This window comes from Aedes albopictus, chromosome 3 (assembly GCF_035046485.1).
Source record: "Aedes albopictus strain Foshan chromosome 3, AalbF5, whole genome shotgun sequence".
Classification (NCBI taxonomy): Eukaryota; Metazoa; Arthropoda; class Insecta; order Diptera; family Culicidae; genus Aedes; species Aedes albopictus.
Genome location: NC_085138.1, coordinates 6,776,117 through 6,791,723, shown reverse-complemented (window position 1 = coordinate 6,791,723; position 15,607 = coordinate 6,776,117). Strand labels below are relative to the sequence as shown.

General features: G+C 41.1%; 1 protein-coding gene across 14 annotated transcripts in view; it reads right to left on the bottom strand.

Moving 5' to 3' along the window:
* LOC109432457 (uncharacterized protein CG43867) overlaps positions 1 to 15,607 on the bottom strand; it is a 917,308-nt gene that overhangs the window by 131,684 nt on the left and 770,017 nt on the right. The gene's annotated exons all lie outside the window — the stretch shown is intronic.

Here is a 15,607-nt window from a genome sequence, read left to right as displayed (position 1 = left end):
AGGATTCTGAGGAGAATCCTGATAGGATTCTGAGGAGAATCCTGAAAGGATTCTGAGGAGAATCCTGAAAGGATTCTGAGGATAATCCTGAAAGGATTCCGAGGAGAATCCTGAAAGAATTCTGAGAAGAATCCTGAAAGGATTCTGAGGAGAATCCTGAAAGGATTCTGAGGAGAATCCTGAAAGGATTCTGAGGAGAATCCTGAAAGGATTCTGAGGTGAATCCTGAAAGGATTCTGAGGAGAATCCTGAAAGGATTCTGAGGAGAATCCTGAAAGGATTCTGAGGAGAATCCTGAAAGGATTCTGAGGAGAATCCTGAAAGGATTCTGAGGAGAATTCTGAAAGGATTCTGAGGAGAATCCTGAAAGGATTCTGAGGAGAATCCTGAAAGGATTCTGAGGAGAATCCTGAAAGGATTCTGAGGAGAATCCTGAAAGGATTCTGAGGAGAATCCTGAAAGGATTCTGAGGAGAATCCTGAAAGGATTCTGAGGAGAATCCTGAAAGGATTCTGTGGAGAATCCGGAAAGGATTCTGAGGAGAATCCTGAAAGGATTCTGAGGAGAATCCTGAAAGGATTCTGAGGAGAATCCTGAAAGGATTCTGAGGAGAATCCTGAAAGGATTCTGAGGAGAATCCTGAAAGGATTCTGAGGAGAATCCTGAAAGGATTCTGAGGAGAATCCTGAAAGGATTCTGAGGAAAATCCTGAAAGGATTCTGAGGAAAATCCTGAAAGGATTCTGAGGAGAATCCTGAAAGGATTCTGAGGAGAATCCTGAAAGGATTCTGAGGAGAATCCTGAAAGGATTCTGAGGAGAATCCTGAAAGGATTCTGAGGAGAATCCTGAAAGGATTCTGAGGAGAATCCTGAAAGGATTCTGAGGAGAATCCTGAAAGGATTCTGAGGAGAATCCTGAAAGGATTCTGAGGAGAATCCTGAAAGGATTCTGAGGAGAATCCTGAAAGGATTCTGAGGAGAATCCTGAAAGGATTCTGAGGAGAATCCTGAAAGGATTCTGAGGAGAATCCTGAAAGGATTCTGAGGAGAATCCTGAAAGGATTCTGAGGAGAATCCTGAAAGGATTCTGAGGAGAATCCTGAAAGGATTCTAAGGAGAATCCTGAAAGGATTCTGAGGAGAATCCTGAAAGGATTCTGAGGAGAATCCTGAAAGGATTCTGAGGAGAATCCTGAAAGGATTCTGAGGAGAATCCTGAAAGGATTCTGAGGAGAATCCTGAAAGGATTCTGAGGAGAATCCTGAAAGGATTCTGAGGAGAATCCTGAAAGGATTCTGAGAAGGATCCTGAAAAGATTCTGAGAAGAATCCTGAAAGGATTCTGAGGAGAATCCTAAGAGGAATCTATGGAGAAGCCTGAAAAGATTCTGAGGACATTCCTGAAAGGATTCAAAACAGAATCCTGAAGGGATTCTAAAGAGAATCCTGAAGGGATTCTAAAGAGAATCCTGAAGGGATTCTAAAGAGAATCCTGAAGGGATTCTAAAGAGAATCCTGAAGGATTCTAAAGAGAATCCTGAAGGGATTCTAAAGAGAATCCTGAAGGGATTCTAAAGAGAATCCTGAAGGGATTCTAAAGAGAATCCTGAACGGATTCTAAAGAGAATCCTGAACGGATTCTAAAGAGAATCCTGAACGGATTCTAAAGAGAATCCTGAACGGATTCTAAAGAGAATCCTGAACGGATTCTAAAGAGAATCCTGAACGGATTCTAAAGAGAATCCTGAACGGATTCTAAAGAGAATCCTGAACGGATTCTAAAGAGAATCCTGAACGGATTCTAAAGAGAATCCTGAACGGATTCTAAAGAGAATCCTGAACGGATTCTAAAGAGAATCCTGAACGGATTCTAAAGAGAATCCTGAACGGATTCTAAAGAGAATCCTGAACGGATTCTAAAGAGAATCCTGAACGGATTCTAAAGAGAATCCTGAACGGATTCTAAAGAGAATCCTGAAGGGATTCTGAAGAGAATCCTGAAGGGATTCTAAAGAGAATCCTGAAGGGATTCTAAAGAGAATCCTGAAGGGATTCTAAAGAGAATCCTGAAGGGATTCTAAAGAGAATCCTGAAGGGATTCTAAAGAGAATCCTGAAGGGACTCTAAAGAGAATCCTGAAGGGATTCTAAAGAGAATCCTGAAGGGATTCTAAAGAGAATCCTGAAGGGATTCTAAAGAGAATCCTGAAGGGATTCTAAAGAGAATCCTGAAGGGATTCTAAAGAGAATCCTGAAGGGATTCTAAAGAGAATCCTGAAGGGATTCTAAAGAGAATCCTGAAGGGATTCTAAAGAGAATCCTGAAGGGATTCTAAAGAGAATCCTGAAGGGATTCTAAAGAGAATCCTGAAGGGATTCTAAAGAGAATCCTGAAGGGATTCTAAAGAGAATCCTGAAGGGATTCTAAAGAGAATCCTGAAGGGATTCTAAAGAGAATCCTGAAGGGATTCTAAAGAGAATCCTGAAGGGATTCTAAAGAGAATCCTGAAGGGATTCTAAAGAGAATCCTGAAGGGATTCTAAAGAGAATCCTGAAGGGATTCTAAAGAGAATCCTGAAGGGATTCTAAAGAGAATCCTGAAGGGATTCTAAAGAGAATCCTGAAGGGATTCTAAAGAGAATCCTGAAGGGATTCTAAAGAGAATCCTGAAGGGATTCTAAAGAGAATCCTGAAGGGATTCTAAAGAGAATCCTGAAGGGATTCTAAAGAGAATCCTGAAGGGATTCTAAAGTGAATCCTGAAGGGATTCTAAAGAGAATCCTGAAGGGATTCTAAAGAGAATCCTGAAGGGATTCTAAAGAGAATCCTGAAGGGATTCTAAAGAGAATCCTGAAGGGATTCTAAAGAGAATCCTGAAGGGATTCTAAAGAGAATCCTGAAGGGATTCTAAAGAGAATCCTGAAGGGATTCTAAAGAGAATCCTGAAGGGATTCTAAAGAGAATCCTGAAGGGATTCTAAAGAGAATCCTGAAGGGATTCTAAAGAGAATCTTGAAGGGATTCTAAAGAGAATCCTGAAGGGATTCTAAAGAGAATCCTGAAGGGATTCTAAAGAGAATCCTGAAGGGATTCTAAAGAGAATCCTGAAGGGATTCTAAAGAGAATCCTGAAGGGATTCTAAAGAGAATCCTGAAGGGATTCTAAAGAGAATCCTGAAGGGATTCTAAAGAGAATCCTGAAGGGATTCTAAAGAGAATCCTGAAGGGATTCTAAAGAGAATCCTGAAGGGATTCTAAAGAGAATCCTGAAGGGATTCTAAAGAGAATCCTGAAGGGATTCTAAAGAGAATCCTGAAGGGATTCTAAAGAGAATCCTGAAGGGATTCTAAAGAGAATCCTGAAGGGATTCTAAAGAGAATCCTGAAGGGATTCTAAAGAGAATCCTGAAGGGATTCTAAAGAGAATCCTGAAGGGATTCTAAAGAGAATCCTGAAGGGATTCTAAAGAGAATCCTGAAGGGATTCTAAAGAGAATCCTGAAGGGATTCTAAAGATAATCCTGAACGGATTCTAAAGAGAATCCTGAACGGATTCTAAAGAGAATCCTGAACGGATTCTAAAGAGAATCCTGAACGGATTCTAAAGAGAATCCTGAACGGATTCTAAAGAGAATCCTGAACGGATTCTAAAGAGAATCCTGAACGGATTCTAAAGAGAATCCTGAACGGATTCTAAAGAGAATCCTGAAGGGATTCTAAAGAGAATCCTGAAGGGATTCTAAAGAGAATCCTGAAGGGATTCTAAAGAGAATCCTGAAGGGATTCTAAAGAGAATCCTGAAGGGATTCTAAAGAGAATCCTGAAGGGATTCTAAAGAGAATCCTGAAGGGATTCTAAAGAGAATCCTGAAGGGATTCTAAAGAGAATCCTGAAGAGATTCTAAAGAGAATCCTGAAGGGATTCTAAAGAGAATCCTGAAGGGATTCTAAAGAGAATCCTGAAGGGATTCTAAAGAGAATCCTGAAGGGATTCTAAAGAGAATCCTGAAGGGATTCTAAAGAGAATCCTGAAGGGATTCTAGAGAGAATCCTGAAGGGATTCTAGAGAGAATCCTGAAGGGATTCTAAAGAGAATCCTGAAGGGATTCTAAAGAGAATCCTGAAGGGATTCTAAAGAGAATCCTGAAGGGATTCTAAAGAGAATCCTGAAGGGATTCTAAAGAGAATCCTGAAGGGATTCTAAAGAGAATCCTGAAGGGATTCTAAAGAGAATCCTGAAGGTATTTTGAAGAGAATCCTAACAGGATTCTGAAGAGAATCCTAACAGGATTCTGAAGAGAATCCGAACAGGATTCTGAAGAGAATCCTAACAGGATTCTGAAGAGAATCCTAACAGGATTCTGAAGAGAATCCTAACAGGATTCTGAAGAGAATCCTAACAGGATTCTGAAGAGAATCCTAACAGGATTCTGAAGAGAATCCTAACAGGATTCTGAAGAGAATCCTAACAGGATTCTGAAGAGAATCCTGAAAGGATTAATGAAAATTCTGACAGGATTCTGAAGAAAATCGTTTCAGTATTTGTTTCTACAACAGTTAGAAGTGTGCCTTTGTATTGATAAAGTTTTGGCCATCATGACTTATTCTCCTTATTCCAGTATATTTGTGTATGGTAAAGATTCGATCTATCAAGATTCAATCAACTGACGGTGATCAAATATTAATAGGGTCAATTTGTGCCATATTTTCCAACTTCCGAAAGGGTACCTCGACTGCCAATGCACAGTGGGAAAAAACCGACCCAAAAAGGCACCTAATTATTGCGGCTGATTGCGATCTTTGAAGCCCACCTTTTCCGAATGGAAAAGTGCCAAGGAATCGATTGGTGATAGTTTCATTCACCGGAATTGAGTGTAAGTGTCCATTTTGCCCCATTTTCCCCTAAAAACACTGTTTTTCTGAATTAAATTATGGTTTCAACTGATTGCGGCTAACCAACCAATTTTTTATTGATGTAGAATTGACAGGTGCATTCTATGGAGCATACCTCGATCTGTGTCTTTGACTGGAAGTGCCCATTTTGCCTCATTTTCCCCTAAAAATACTGTTTTTCTGGATTAAAAAATAGTTTCAACTGATTGCGGCCAACCAACAATTTTTTTCTTGATGTAGAATTTACAGGTGCATTCTATGGAACACACCTTGATTTGTGTCATTGAATGATAGTGCCCATTTTGCCCCATTTTCCCCTAAGATACTATTTTTCTGAATGAAAAAAATGGTTTCAACTGATTGCGGCCAACCAACCAATTTTTACCTGATGTAGAATTAATCGGCACATACTTTGCGGTGTACCTCGATATATGTCATTGACGGGAAGTGCCTATTTTGCCTCATTTTCCCCTAAAAATACAGTTTTTTTTCTGAATTAAAAATTAGTATCAACTGATTGCGGCTAACCAACCAATTTTTTATTGATGTAGAATTGACAGGTGCATTCTATGGAGCATACCTCGATCTGTGTCTTTGACTGGAAGTGCCCATTTTGCCTCATTTTCCCCTAAAAATACTGTTTTTCTGGATTAAAAAATAGTTTCAACTGATTGCGGCTAACCAACCATTTTTTTCTTGATGTAGAATTGGCAGGAACATTTCATGAGGCACAGCTCGATCCGTGTCATTGACTGGAAGTGCCCATTTTGACCCATTTTCCCCTATTAATACAGTTTTCCTGGATTAAAAATAGTTTTAACTGATTGCGGCTAACCAACCATTTTCAATCTGTTTTAGAATTAACCGGCGCATACTTTGGGACGCACCTCGATCTGTGTCTTTGACTGGAAGTACCCATTTTTCCCCATTTTCCCCTAAAAATACTATTTTTCTGAATTAAAGACATGTTTTAACTGATTGCGGCTAACCAATCGATTTTTGCTTGATGTAGAATTAATCGGCTCATATTTTGGGGCACACCTCGTTCTGTGTCTTTGGGTGGTGGTGCCTATTTTGCTCCATTTTCCCCTAAATCACTGTTTTAGTTAGTTGGAACAAACTTTTTAATCCAGAAAACAGTATTTTAGGGGAAAATGGGGTGAAACGGGCAATTTCAGACTAACGCATAGCGCGAGGTGTATTCCATAATATGCAAAGGTCGATTCTATTTCAGGAAAAAATATTTTTTAGTTGCAATCAATTGAAATTATTTTTAAATCTAGAAAACCCGTAGTTTAGGGGAAAATGGAGCAAAATAGGCACCACCACCCAAAGACACAGAACGAAGTGTGCCCCAAAATATGAGCCGATTAATTCTACATCAAGCAAAAATCGATTGGTTAGCCGCAATCAGTTAAAACATGTCTTTAATTCAGAAAAATAGTATTTTTAGGGGAAAATGGGGCAAAATGGGTACTTCCAGTCAAAGACACAGATCGAGGTGCGACCCAAAGTATGCGCCGGTTAATTCTAAATCAGATTGAAAATGGTTGGTTAGCCGCAATCAGTTAAAACTATTTTTAATCCAGGAAAACTGTATTAATAGGGGAAAATGGGTCAAAATGGGCACTTCCAGTCAATGACACAGATCGAGGTATGCCTCATGAAATGTTCCTGCCAATTCTACATCAAGAAAAAAATGGTTGGTTAGCCGCAATCAGTTGAAACTATTTTTTAATCCAGAAAAACAGTATTTTTAGGGGAAAATGAGGCAAAATAGGCACTTCCAGTCAATGACATATATCGAGATACACCACAAAGTATGTGCCGATTAATTCTACATCAGGTAAAAATTGGTTGGTTGGCCGCAATCAGTTGAAACCATTTTTTTCATTCAGTAAAATAGTATCTTAGGGGAAAATGGGGCAAAATGGGCGCTTTCATTCAATGACACAAATCAAGGTGTGTCCCATAGAATGCACCTGTAAATTCTACATCAAGAAAAAAATTGTTGGTTGGCCGCAATCAGTTGAAACTATTTTTTAACCCAGAAAAACAGTATTTTTAGGGGAAAATGAGGCAAAATGGGCACTTCCAGTCAAAGACACAGATCGAGGTATGCTCCATAGAATGCACCTGTCAATTCTACATCAATAAAAAATTGGTTGGTTAGCCGCAATCAGTTGAAACCATAATTTAATTAAGAAAAACAGTGTTTTTTTAGGGGAAAATGGGGCAAAATGGACACTTACACTCAATTCCGGTGAATGAAACTATCACCAATCGATTCCTTGGCATTTTTCCATTCGGAAAAGGTGGGCTTCAAAGATCGCAATCAGCCGCAATAATTAGGTGCCTTTTTGGGTCGGTTTTTTCCCACTGTGCAATGTTTGCTTTCAATTTTGTTTAGGCTCGAAGGGGAACGAACCCAAGGAAAAATCCTCACTGAAAACCCATTTTATAATGGCGCCTGTCCTCTCCTCTCTCCTCTTCTTGGCGTAACGTCCTCACTGGGACGAAGCCTGCTTCTCAGCTTAGTGTTCTATGAGCACTTCCACAGTTTTTAACTGAGAGCTTCCTCTGCCAATGACCATTTTGCATGTGTATATCGTGTGGCAGGCACGAAGATACTCTATGCCCAAGGAAGTCAAGGAAATTTCCTTTACGAAAAGATCCTGGACCGACCGGGAATCGAACCCGTCACCCTCAGCATGGTCATGCTGAATACCCGTGCGTTTACCGCCTCGGCTATATGGGCCCTTAATGGCGCCTGTCTGCTTTCCATTTCATCATCATATAAACCCGCACGTGATGGGTTGCGCCTTATCATCACACACATTTGCCACGCAGATTCCCTTTTTTGTTATCTTGTACTCCAAGCAGAACCCTCTCCTTCTGCTCCACCCTGCTGTTCCTCCAACTCACATTCCGTTGCGTTGTTGTTACAAAACATTTTCCCGTTGTTTGTTTACCTTCGGAAAATTGGATCCCACTTTTTTGTGCCCCCCCTGAATGGAAAGCCCGGGATTTGTTTCCGCCCATTGTTCACTCTGACGCTACGTCTTTTTTCCTCTACACAAAGTCCAACAAACTTCATCCATCATCGTCGAAAATTCGAAAAAACGACGACGATCCTTTCATCCCCCTAAATGGGCATAGCAGGCGCTGCTAATCGGGCTTCGCATCGCATCATCGCCGGTACGGTAGGCATGGAAACCACCTACAACCCACCGCCTGCTACCAACCACCCTATGTTTGATCAGTTTTTCCAACTTCCGGCGCACGTCAGCAGCATTTATCATAATAGAGATTTTCGCTTTTCTCCGTAGTAGCAAACAATCCCGGCTGAAAACGCGCGTCCGGCAAACACAATTTTCGACCGCCAAAGTTTAACCAACCGGCAAATGACCCATCCAGTGCAGGCGATCCGACCATAAATTGCAGATTTACTCTCTTCCTCTACACTACGCGTTTGAAGCGGACCCCAGCGCTTGGTCAACGCTTGCTTAGATTGCAAACGTCAAAAATTAGGAGCGAAACATTTCTTGTTACTTTCTTCCCCCAACGACCAACAAAGGTAGCCTACTAGGACCGGCGAGAAAGTACGAGCAGGAAAAATCTGTTTTCCTGCAGCAACTTTTCAGATTCAATTTCCTTTTCGCTCGGATACGGGGCGAATGGTGGAACCCCTCACGTTTGTTCGTTTGTCGGTTTTTTTTTCTCCACATTAAATTACAATTCTTATTGGATTAACCTTTTTCTAGTTTGGTCGGGTTCGGGTTGGTTTACTTCTCGCCCATGCCGGAGTGTGGTTTTCACTCGGCCGTGGGATCACCCTTTTTTCCGAAAGGTAAATTAAATCGAACGGTGGTGAGAAAAATATTCATGAAAAATAAGGTTAAGAGAAACCTTGTAGCATTTTGCAAAAAAAATCGACTCAAATTCTATTCAAAACCATTTATTGAATATAAGGAATATAAGGAATATAAGGAATATAAGGAATATAAGGAATATAAGGAATATAAGGAATATAAGGAATATAAGGAATATAAGGAATATAAGGAATATAAGGAATATAAGGAATATAAGGAATATAAGGAATATAAGGAATATAAGGAATATAAGGAATATAAGGAATATAAGGAATATAAGGAATATAAGGAATATAAGGAATATAAGGAATATAAGGAATATAAGGAATATAAGGAATATAAGGAATATAAGGAATATAAGGAATATAAGGAATATAAGGAATATAAGGAATATAAGGAATATAAGGAATATAAGGAATATAAGGAATATAAGGAATATAAGGAATATAAGGAATATAAGGAATATAAGGAATATAAGGAATATAAGGAATATAAGGAATATAAGGAATATAAGGAATATAAGGAATATAGGGAATATAAGGAATATAAGGAATATAAGGAATATAAGGAATATAAGGAATATAAGGAATATAAGGAATATAAGGAATATAAGGAATATAAGGAATATAAGGAATATAAGGAATATAAGGAATATAAGGAATATAAGGAATATAAGGAATATAAGGAATATAAGGAATATAAGGAATATAAGGAATATAAGGAATATAAGGAATATAAGGAATATAAGGAATATAAGGAATATAAGGAATATAAGGAATATAAGGAATATAAGGAATATAAGGAATATAAGGAATATAAGGAATATAAGGAATATAAGGAATACAAGGAATATAAGGAATATAAGGAATATAAGGAATATAAGGAATATAAGGAATATAAGGAATATAAGGAATATAAGGAATATAAGGAATATAAGGAATATAAGGAATATAAGGAATATAAGGAATATAAGGAATATAAGGAATATAAGGAATATAAGGAATATAAGGAATATAAGGAATATAAGGAATATAAGGAATATAAGGAATATAAGGAATATAAGGAATATAAGGAATATAAGGAATATAAGGAATATAAGGAATATAAGGAATATAAGGAATATAAGGAATATAAGGAATATAAGGAATATAAGGAATATAAGGAATATAAGGAATATAAGGAATATAAGGAAAATAAGGAATATAAACAATATAAGGCATACAATCCAAATTAAATAAAATCCAAATCCAATCCAAATCCAATCCAAATCCAATCCAAATCCAATCCAAATCCAATCCAAATCCAATCCAAATCCAATCCAAATCCAATCCAAATCCAATCCAAATCCAATCCAAATCCAATCCAAATCCAATCCAAATCCAATCCAAATCCAATCCAAATCCAATCCAAATCCAATCCAAATCCAATCCAAATCCAATCCAAATCTAATCCAAATCCAATCCAAATCCAATCCAAATCCAATCCAAATCCAATCCAAATCCAATCCAAATCCAATCCAAATCCAATCCAAATCCAATCCAAATCCAATCCAAATCCAATCCAAATCCAATCCAAATCCAATCCAAATCCAATCCAAATCCAATCCAAATCCAATCCAAATCCAATCCAAATCCAATCCAAATCCAATCCAAATCCAATCCAAATCCAATCCAAATCCAATCCAAATCCAATCCAAATCCAATCCAAATCCAATCCAAATCCAATCCAAATCCAATCCAAATCCAATCCAAATCCAATCCAAATCCAATCCAAATCCAATCCAAATCCAATACAAATCCAATCCAATCCAAATCCAATCCAAATCCAATCCAAATCCAATCCAAATCCAATCCAAATCCAATCCAAATCCAATCCAAATCCAATCCAAATCCAATCCAAATCCAATCCAAATCCAATCCAAATCCAATCCAAATCCAATCCAAATCCAATCCAAATCCAATCCAAATCCAATCCAAATCCAATCCAAATCCAATCCAAATCCAATCCAAATCCAATCCAAATCCAATCCAAATCCAATCCAAATCCAATCCAAATCCAATCCAAATCCAATCCAAATCCAATCCAAATCCAATCCAAATCCAATCCAAATCCAATCCAAATCCAATCCAAATCCAATCCAAATCCAATCCAAATCCAATCCAAATCCAATCCAAATCCAATCCAAATCCAATCCAAATCCAATCCAAATCCAATCCAAATCCAATCCAAATCCAATCCAAATCCAATCCAAATCCAATCCAAATCCAATCCAAATCCAATCCAAATCCAATCCAAATCCAATCCAAATCCAATCCAAATCCAATCCAAATCCAATCCAAATCCAATCCAAATCCAATCCAAATCCAATCCAAATCCAATCCAAATCCAATCCAAATCCAATCCAAATCCAATCCAAATCCAAACCAAATCCAATCCAAATCCAAACCAAATCCAATCCAATTCCAATCCAAATCCAATCCAAATCCAATCCAAATCCAATCCAAATATAATCCAAATCCAATCCAAATCCAATCCAAATCCAATCCAAATCCAATCCAAATCTAATCCAAATCCAATCCAAATCCAATCCAATTTGAGGAGAATTCTGACAGGATTCTGATGAGATTCCTGACAGGATTCTGAGGAGAATCCCGACAGGATTCTAAGGAGAATCCTGACAGGATTCTGAGGAGAATCCTGACAGGATTCTGAGGAGAATCCTGACAGGATTCTGAGGAGAATCCTGACAGGATTCTGAGGAGAATCCTGACAGGATTCTGAGGAGAATCCTGACAGGATTCTGAGGAGAATCCTGAAAGGATTCTGAGGAGAATCCTGACAGGATTCTGAGGAGAATCCTGACAGGATTCTGAGGAGAATCGTGACAGGATCATGAGGAGAATCCTGACATGATTCTGAGGAGAATCCTGACAGGATTCTGAGGAGAATCCTGACGGGATTCTGAGGAGAATCCTGACAGGATTTTGAGGAGAATCCTTATAGGATTCTGAGGAGAATCCTTATAGGACTCTGAGGAGAATACTTATAGCAGAATCCTGTCAGGATTCTCCTCAGAATCCTGACAGGATTCTGGGGAGAATCCTGACAGGATTCTGGGGAGAATCCTGACAGGATTCTGGGGAGAATCCTGACAGGATTCTGGGGAGAATCCTGACAGGATTCTGGGGAGAATCCTGACAGGATTCTGAGGAGAATCCTGACAGGATTCTGGGGAGAATCCTGACAGGATTCTGGGGAGAATCCTGACAGGATTCTGGGGAGAATCCTGACAGGATTCTGGGGAGAATCCTGACAGGATTCTGGGGAGAATCCTGACAGGATTCTGGGGAGAATCCTGACAGGATTCTGGGGAGAATCCTGACAGGATTCTGGGGAGAATCCTGACAGGATTCTGGGGAGAATCCTGACAGGATTCTGGGGAGAATCCTGACAGGATTCTGGGGAGAATCCTGACAGGATTCTGGGGAGAATCCTGACAGGATTCTGGGGAGAATCCTGACAGGATTCTGGGGAGAATCCTGACAGGATTCTGGGGAGAATCCTGACAGGATTCTGGGGAGAATCCTGACAGGATTCTGAGGAGAATCCTGACAGGATTCTGGGGAGAATCCTGACAGGATTCTGGGGAGAATCCTGACAGGATTCTGGGGAGAATCCTGACAGGATTCTGGGGAGAATCCTGACAGGATTCTGGGGAGAATCCTGACAGGATTCTGGGGAGAATCCTGACAGGATTCTGGGGAGAATCCTGACAGGATTCTGGGGAGAATCCTGACAGGATTCTGGGGAGAATCCTGACAGGATTCTGGGGAGAATCCTGACAGGATTCTGGGGAGAATCCTGACAGGATTCTGGGAAGAATCCTGACAGGATTCTGGGGAGAATCCTGACAGGATTCTGGGGAGAATCCTGACAGGATTCTGGGGAGAATCCTGACAGGATTCTGGGGAGAATCCTGACAGGATTCTGGGGAGAATCCTGACAGGATTCTGGGGAGAATCCTGACAGGATTCTGGGGAGAATCCTGACAGGATTCTGGGGAGAATCCTGACAGGATTCTGGGGAGAATCCTGACAGGATTCTGGGGAGAATCCTGACAGGATTCTGGGGAGAATCCTGACAGGATTCTGGGGAGAATCCTGACAGGATTCTGGGGAGAATCCTGACAGGATTCTGGGGAGAATCCTGACAGGATTCTGGGGAGAATCCTGACAGGATTCTGGGGAGAATCCTGACAGGATTCTGGGGAGAATCCTGACAGGATTCTGGGGAGAATCCTGACAGGATTCTGGAGAGAATCCTGACAGGATTCTGGAGAGAATCCTGACAGGATTCTGGGGAGAATCCTGACAGGATTCTGGGGAGAATCCTGACAGGATTCTGGGGAGAATCCTGACAGGATTCTGGGGAGAATCCTGACAGGATTCTGGGGAGAATCCTGACAGGATTCTGGGGAGAATCCTGACAGGATTCTGGGGAGAATCCTGACAGGATTCTGGGGAGAATCCTGACAGGATTCTGGGGAGAATCCTGACAGGATTCTGGGGAGAATCCTGACAGGATTCTGGGGAGAATCCTGACAGGATTCTGGGGAGAATCCTGACAGGATTCTGGGGAGAATCCTGACAGGATTCTGGGGAGAATCCTGACAGGATTCTGGGGAGAATCCTGACAGGATTCTGGGGAGAATCCTGACAGGATTCTGGGGAGAATCCTGACAGGATTCTGGGGAGAATCCTGACAGGATTCTGGGGAGAATCCTGACAGGATTCTGGGGAGAATCCTGACAGGATTCTGGGGAGAATCCTGGCAGGATTCTGGAGAGAATCCTGACAGGATTCTGGAGAGAATCCTGATAGGATTCTGGAGAGAATCCTGACAGGATTCTGGAGAGAATCCTGACAGGATTCTGGAGAGAATCCTGACAGGATTCTGGAGAGAATCCTGACAGGATTCTGGAGAGAATCCTGACAGGATTCTGGGGAGAATCCTGACAGGATTCTGGGGAGAATCCTGACAGGATTCTGGGGAGAATCCTGACAGGATTCTGGGGAGAATCCTGACAGGATTCTAGGGAGAATCCTGACAGGATTCTAGGGAGAATCCTGACAGGATTCTGGGGAGAATCCTGACAGGATTCTGGGGAGAATCCTAACAGGATTCTGGGGAGAATCCTGACAGGATTCTGGGGAGAATCCCGACAGGATTCTGGGGAGAATCCTGACAGGATTCTGGGGAGAATCCTGACAGGATTCTGGGGAGAATCCTGACAGGATTCTGGGGAGAATCCTGACAGGATTCTGGGGAGAATCCTGACAGGATTCTGGGGAGAATCCTGACAGGATTCTGGGGAGAATCCTGACAGGATTCTGGGGAGAATCCTGACAGGATTCTGGGGAGAATCCTGACAGGATTCTGGGGAGAATCCTGACAGGATTCTGGGGAGAATCCTGACAGGATTCTGAGGAGAATCCTGACAGGATTCTGAGGAGAATCCTGACAGGATTCTGAGGGGGTTCCTGAAAGGATTCTGAAGATAATTCTGAAAGGATTTTCAAGGTAGTCCGAAAAGAATTCAGAGGATTTAATAATTCTTGATTATTTCCAGAATAATTTTGGCATGTTTTGTGATTCGCTTTAAAATGCTTTTCTAGTCTTTTCTTTTTGAATATTTCCATAGTCGTTCTTGAATTATTTCAGAAATATTCTAGCATCGTTTCAAAATGCTTGCAGAATCCAAATCCAATCAGGCTCGGGCCTGTTTCACCATCTCTTTTCCAATCGAGGACAAAAGTGCTCAAACAAAAACAACCTAACTCGAGGTCATTTCTCCACGGCCACCTTGGATAAATTCCGGATAACTAATGACGCCCTATTCAGACGGCCATTATTGTCGTGAAAATGTGTCTCGGTGCGTGGCGCAGCGCCTACTGAGTGGCGGGGGAGTGATGACGGCCATTCATTTCGATTGCCCGCTCGGGGCCGCCTACTGAGTTTAGTCTTCTGGCTGCGAGCAAACCTATCAACAGGATTTCTTTGCCCTTCGACGAGAACGCGAGACTCCGGCAGGTCGTACTCGAGTAGGCCATTATCAGTAACGAATTCCGAGAGAAGGAAAAAAAAACGAGGAACTTGTTTTTCTTTCAATAGCTCCACCCGAAGAAAGGTGTAATTTGGTCTAATATATGCGAAGGAATAAATATAAGAGTGCCGTCGAGGAACTACGGGAATTCGTTTTGTTCCAGCAAAGGTAAACAAACAAAGGACCCCAGCGAGAAAAAAACAAGCGGAAGAAGTGCTTCAGGAAGGAAAAATTACTCCGTTATTAATCAGAGCAAGCTTTGCTTTTTTTACCTTCCCCTAGGCAACGAAAATAAAAGTAGGAAGATTCCACCTGAGAGACAGAGAGCTTCGCCGACGCACAATCGGCCTTTGTTGACGACAATTGAAAAAAAGTTGGATGATTACTTGCTAGCTGTCATGTTCTCGGTGGAAATTCGGTAGACTGATGGCCCCATGGCTGCCCGAGTGGGAGATTCCAAAGGACTACACGCTGAGGTCGTTGAGTGGAAACGTCGGTGGGACGCAGCAGGCGACGCAACGACCCCAATGTACGTACCCAGCGAGGTGCGGCGATTTCGCGCAATCATCGTAATGGGTCGGTCCCGAAACGAATTGCGTTGGAATGGATATATTATTCATCTCGTTAGAGAGCATTGCCGTCGTCATCCGTTGCGATACGATTTCCGTCACAGCGGAGAGGGGGTCAATTTCCGTTTTGGGGCTCTCGAAGGGACTATAAGTTTTAGGGATTTCTTTTGGTTATGTTT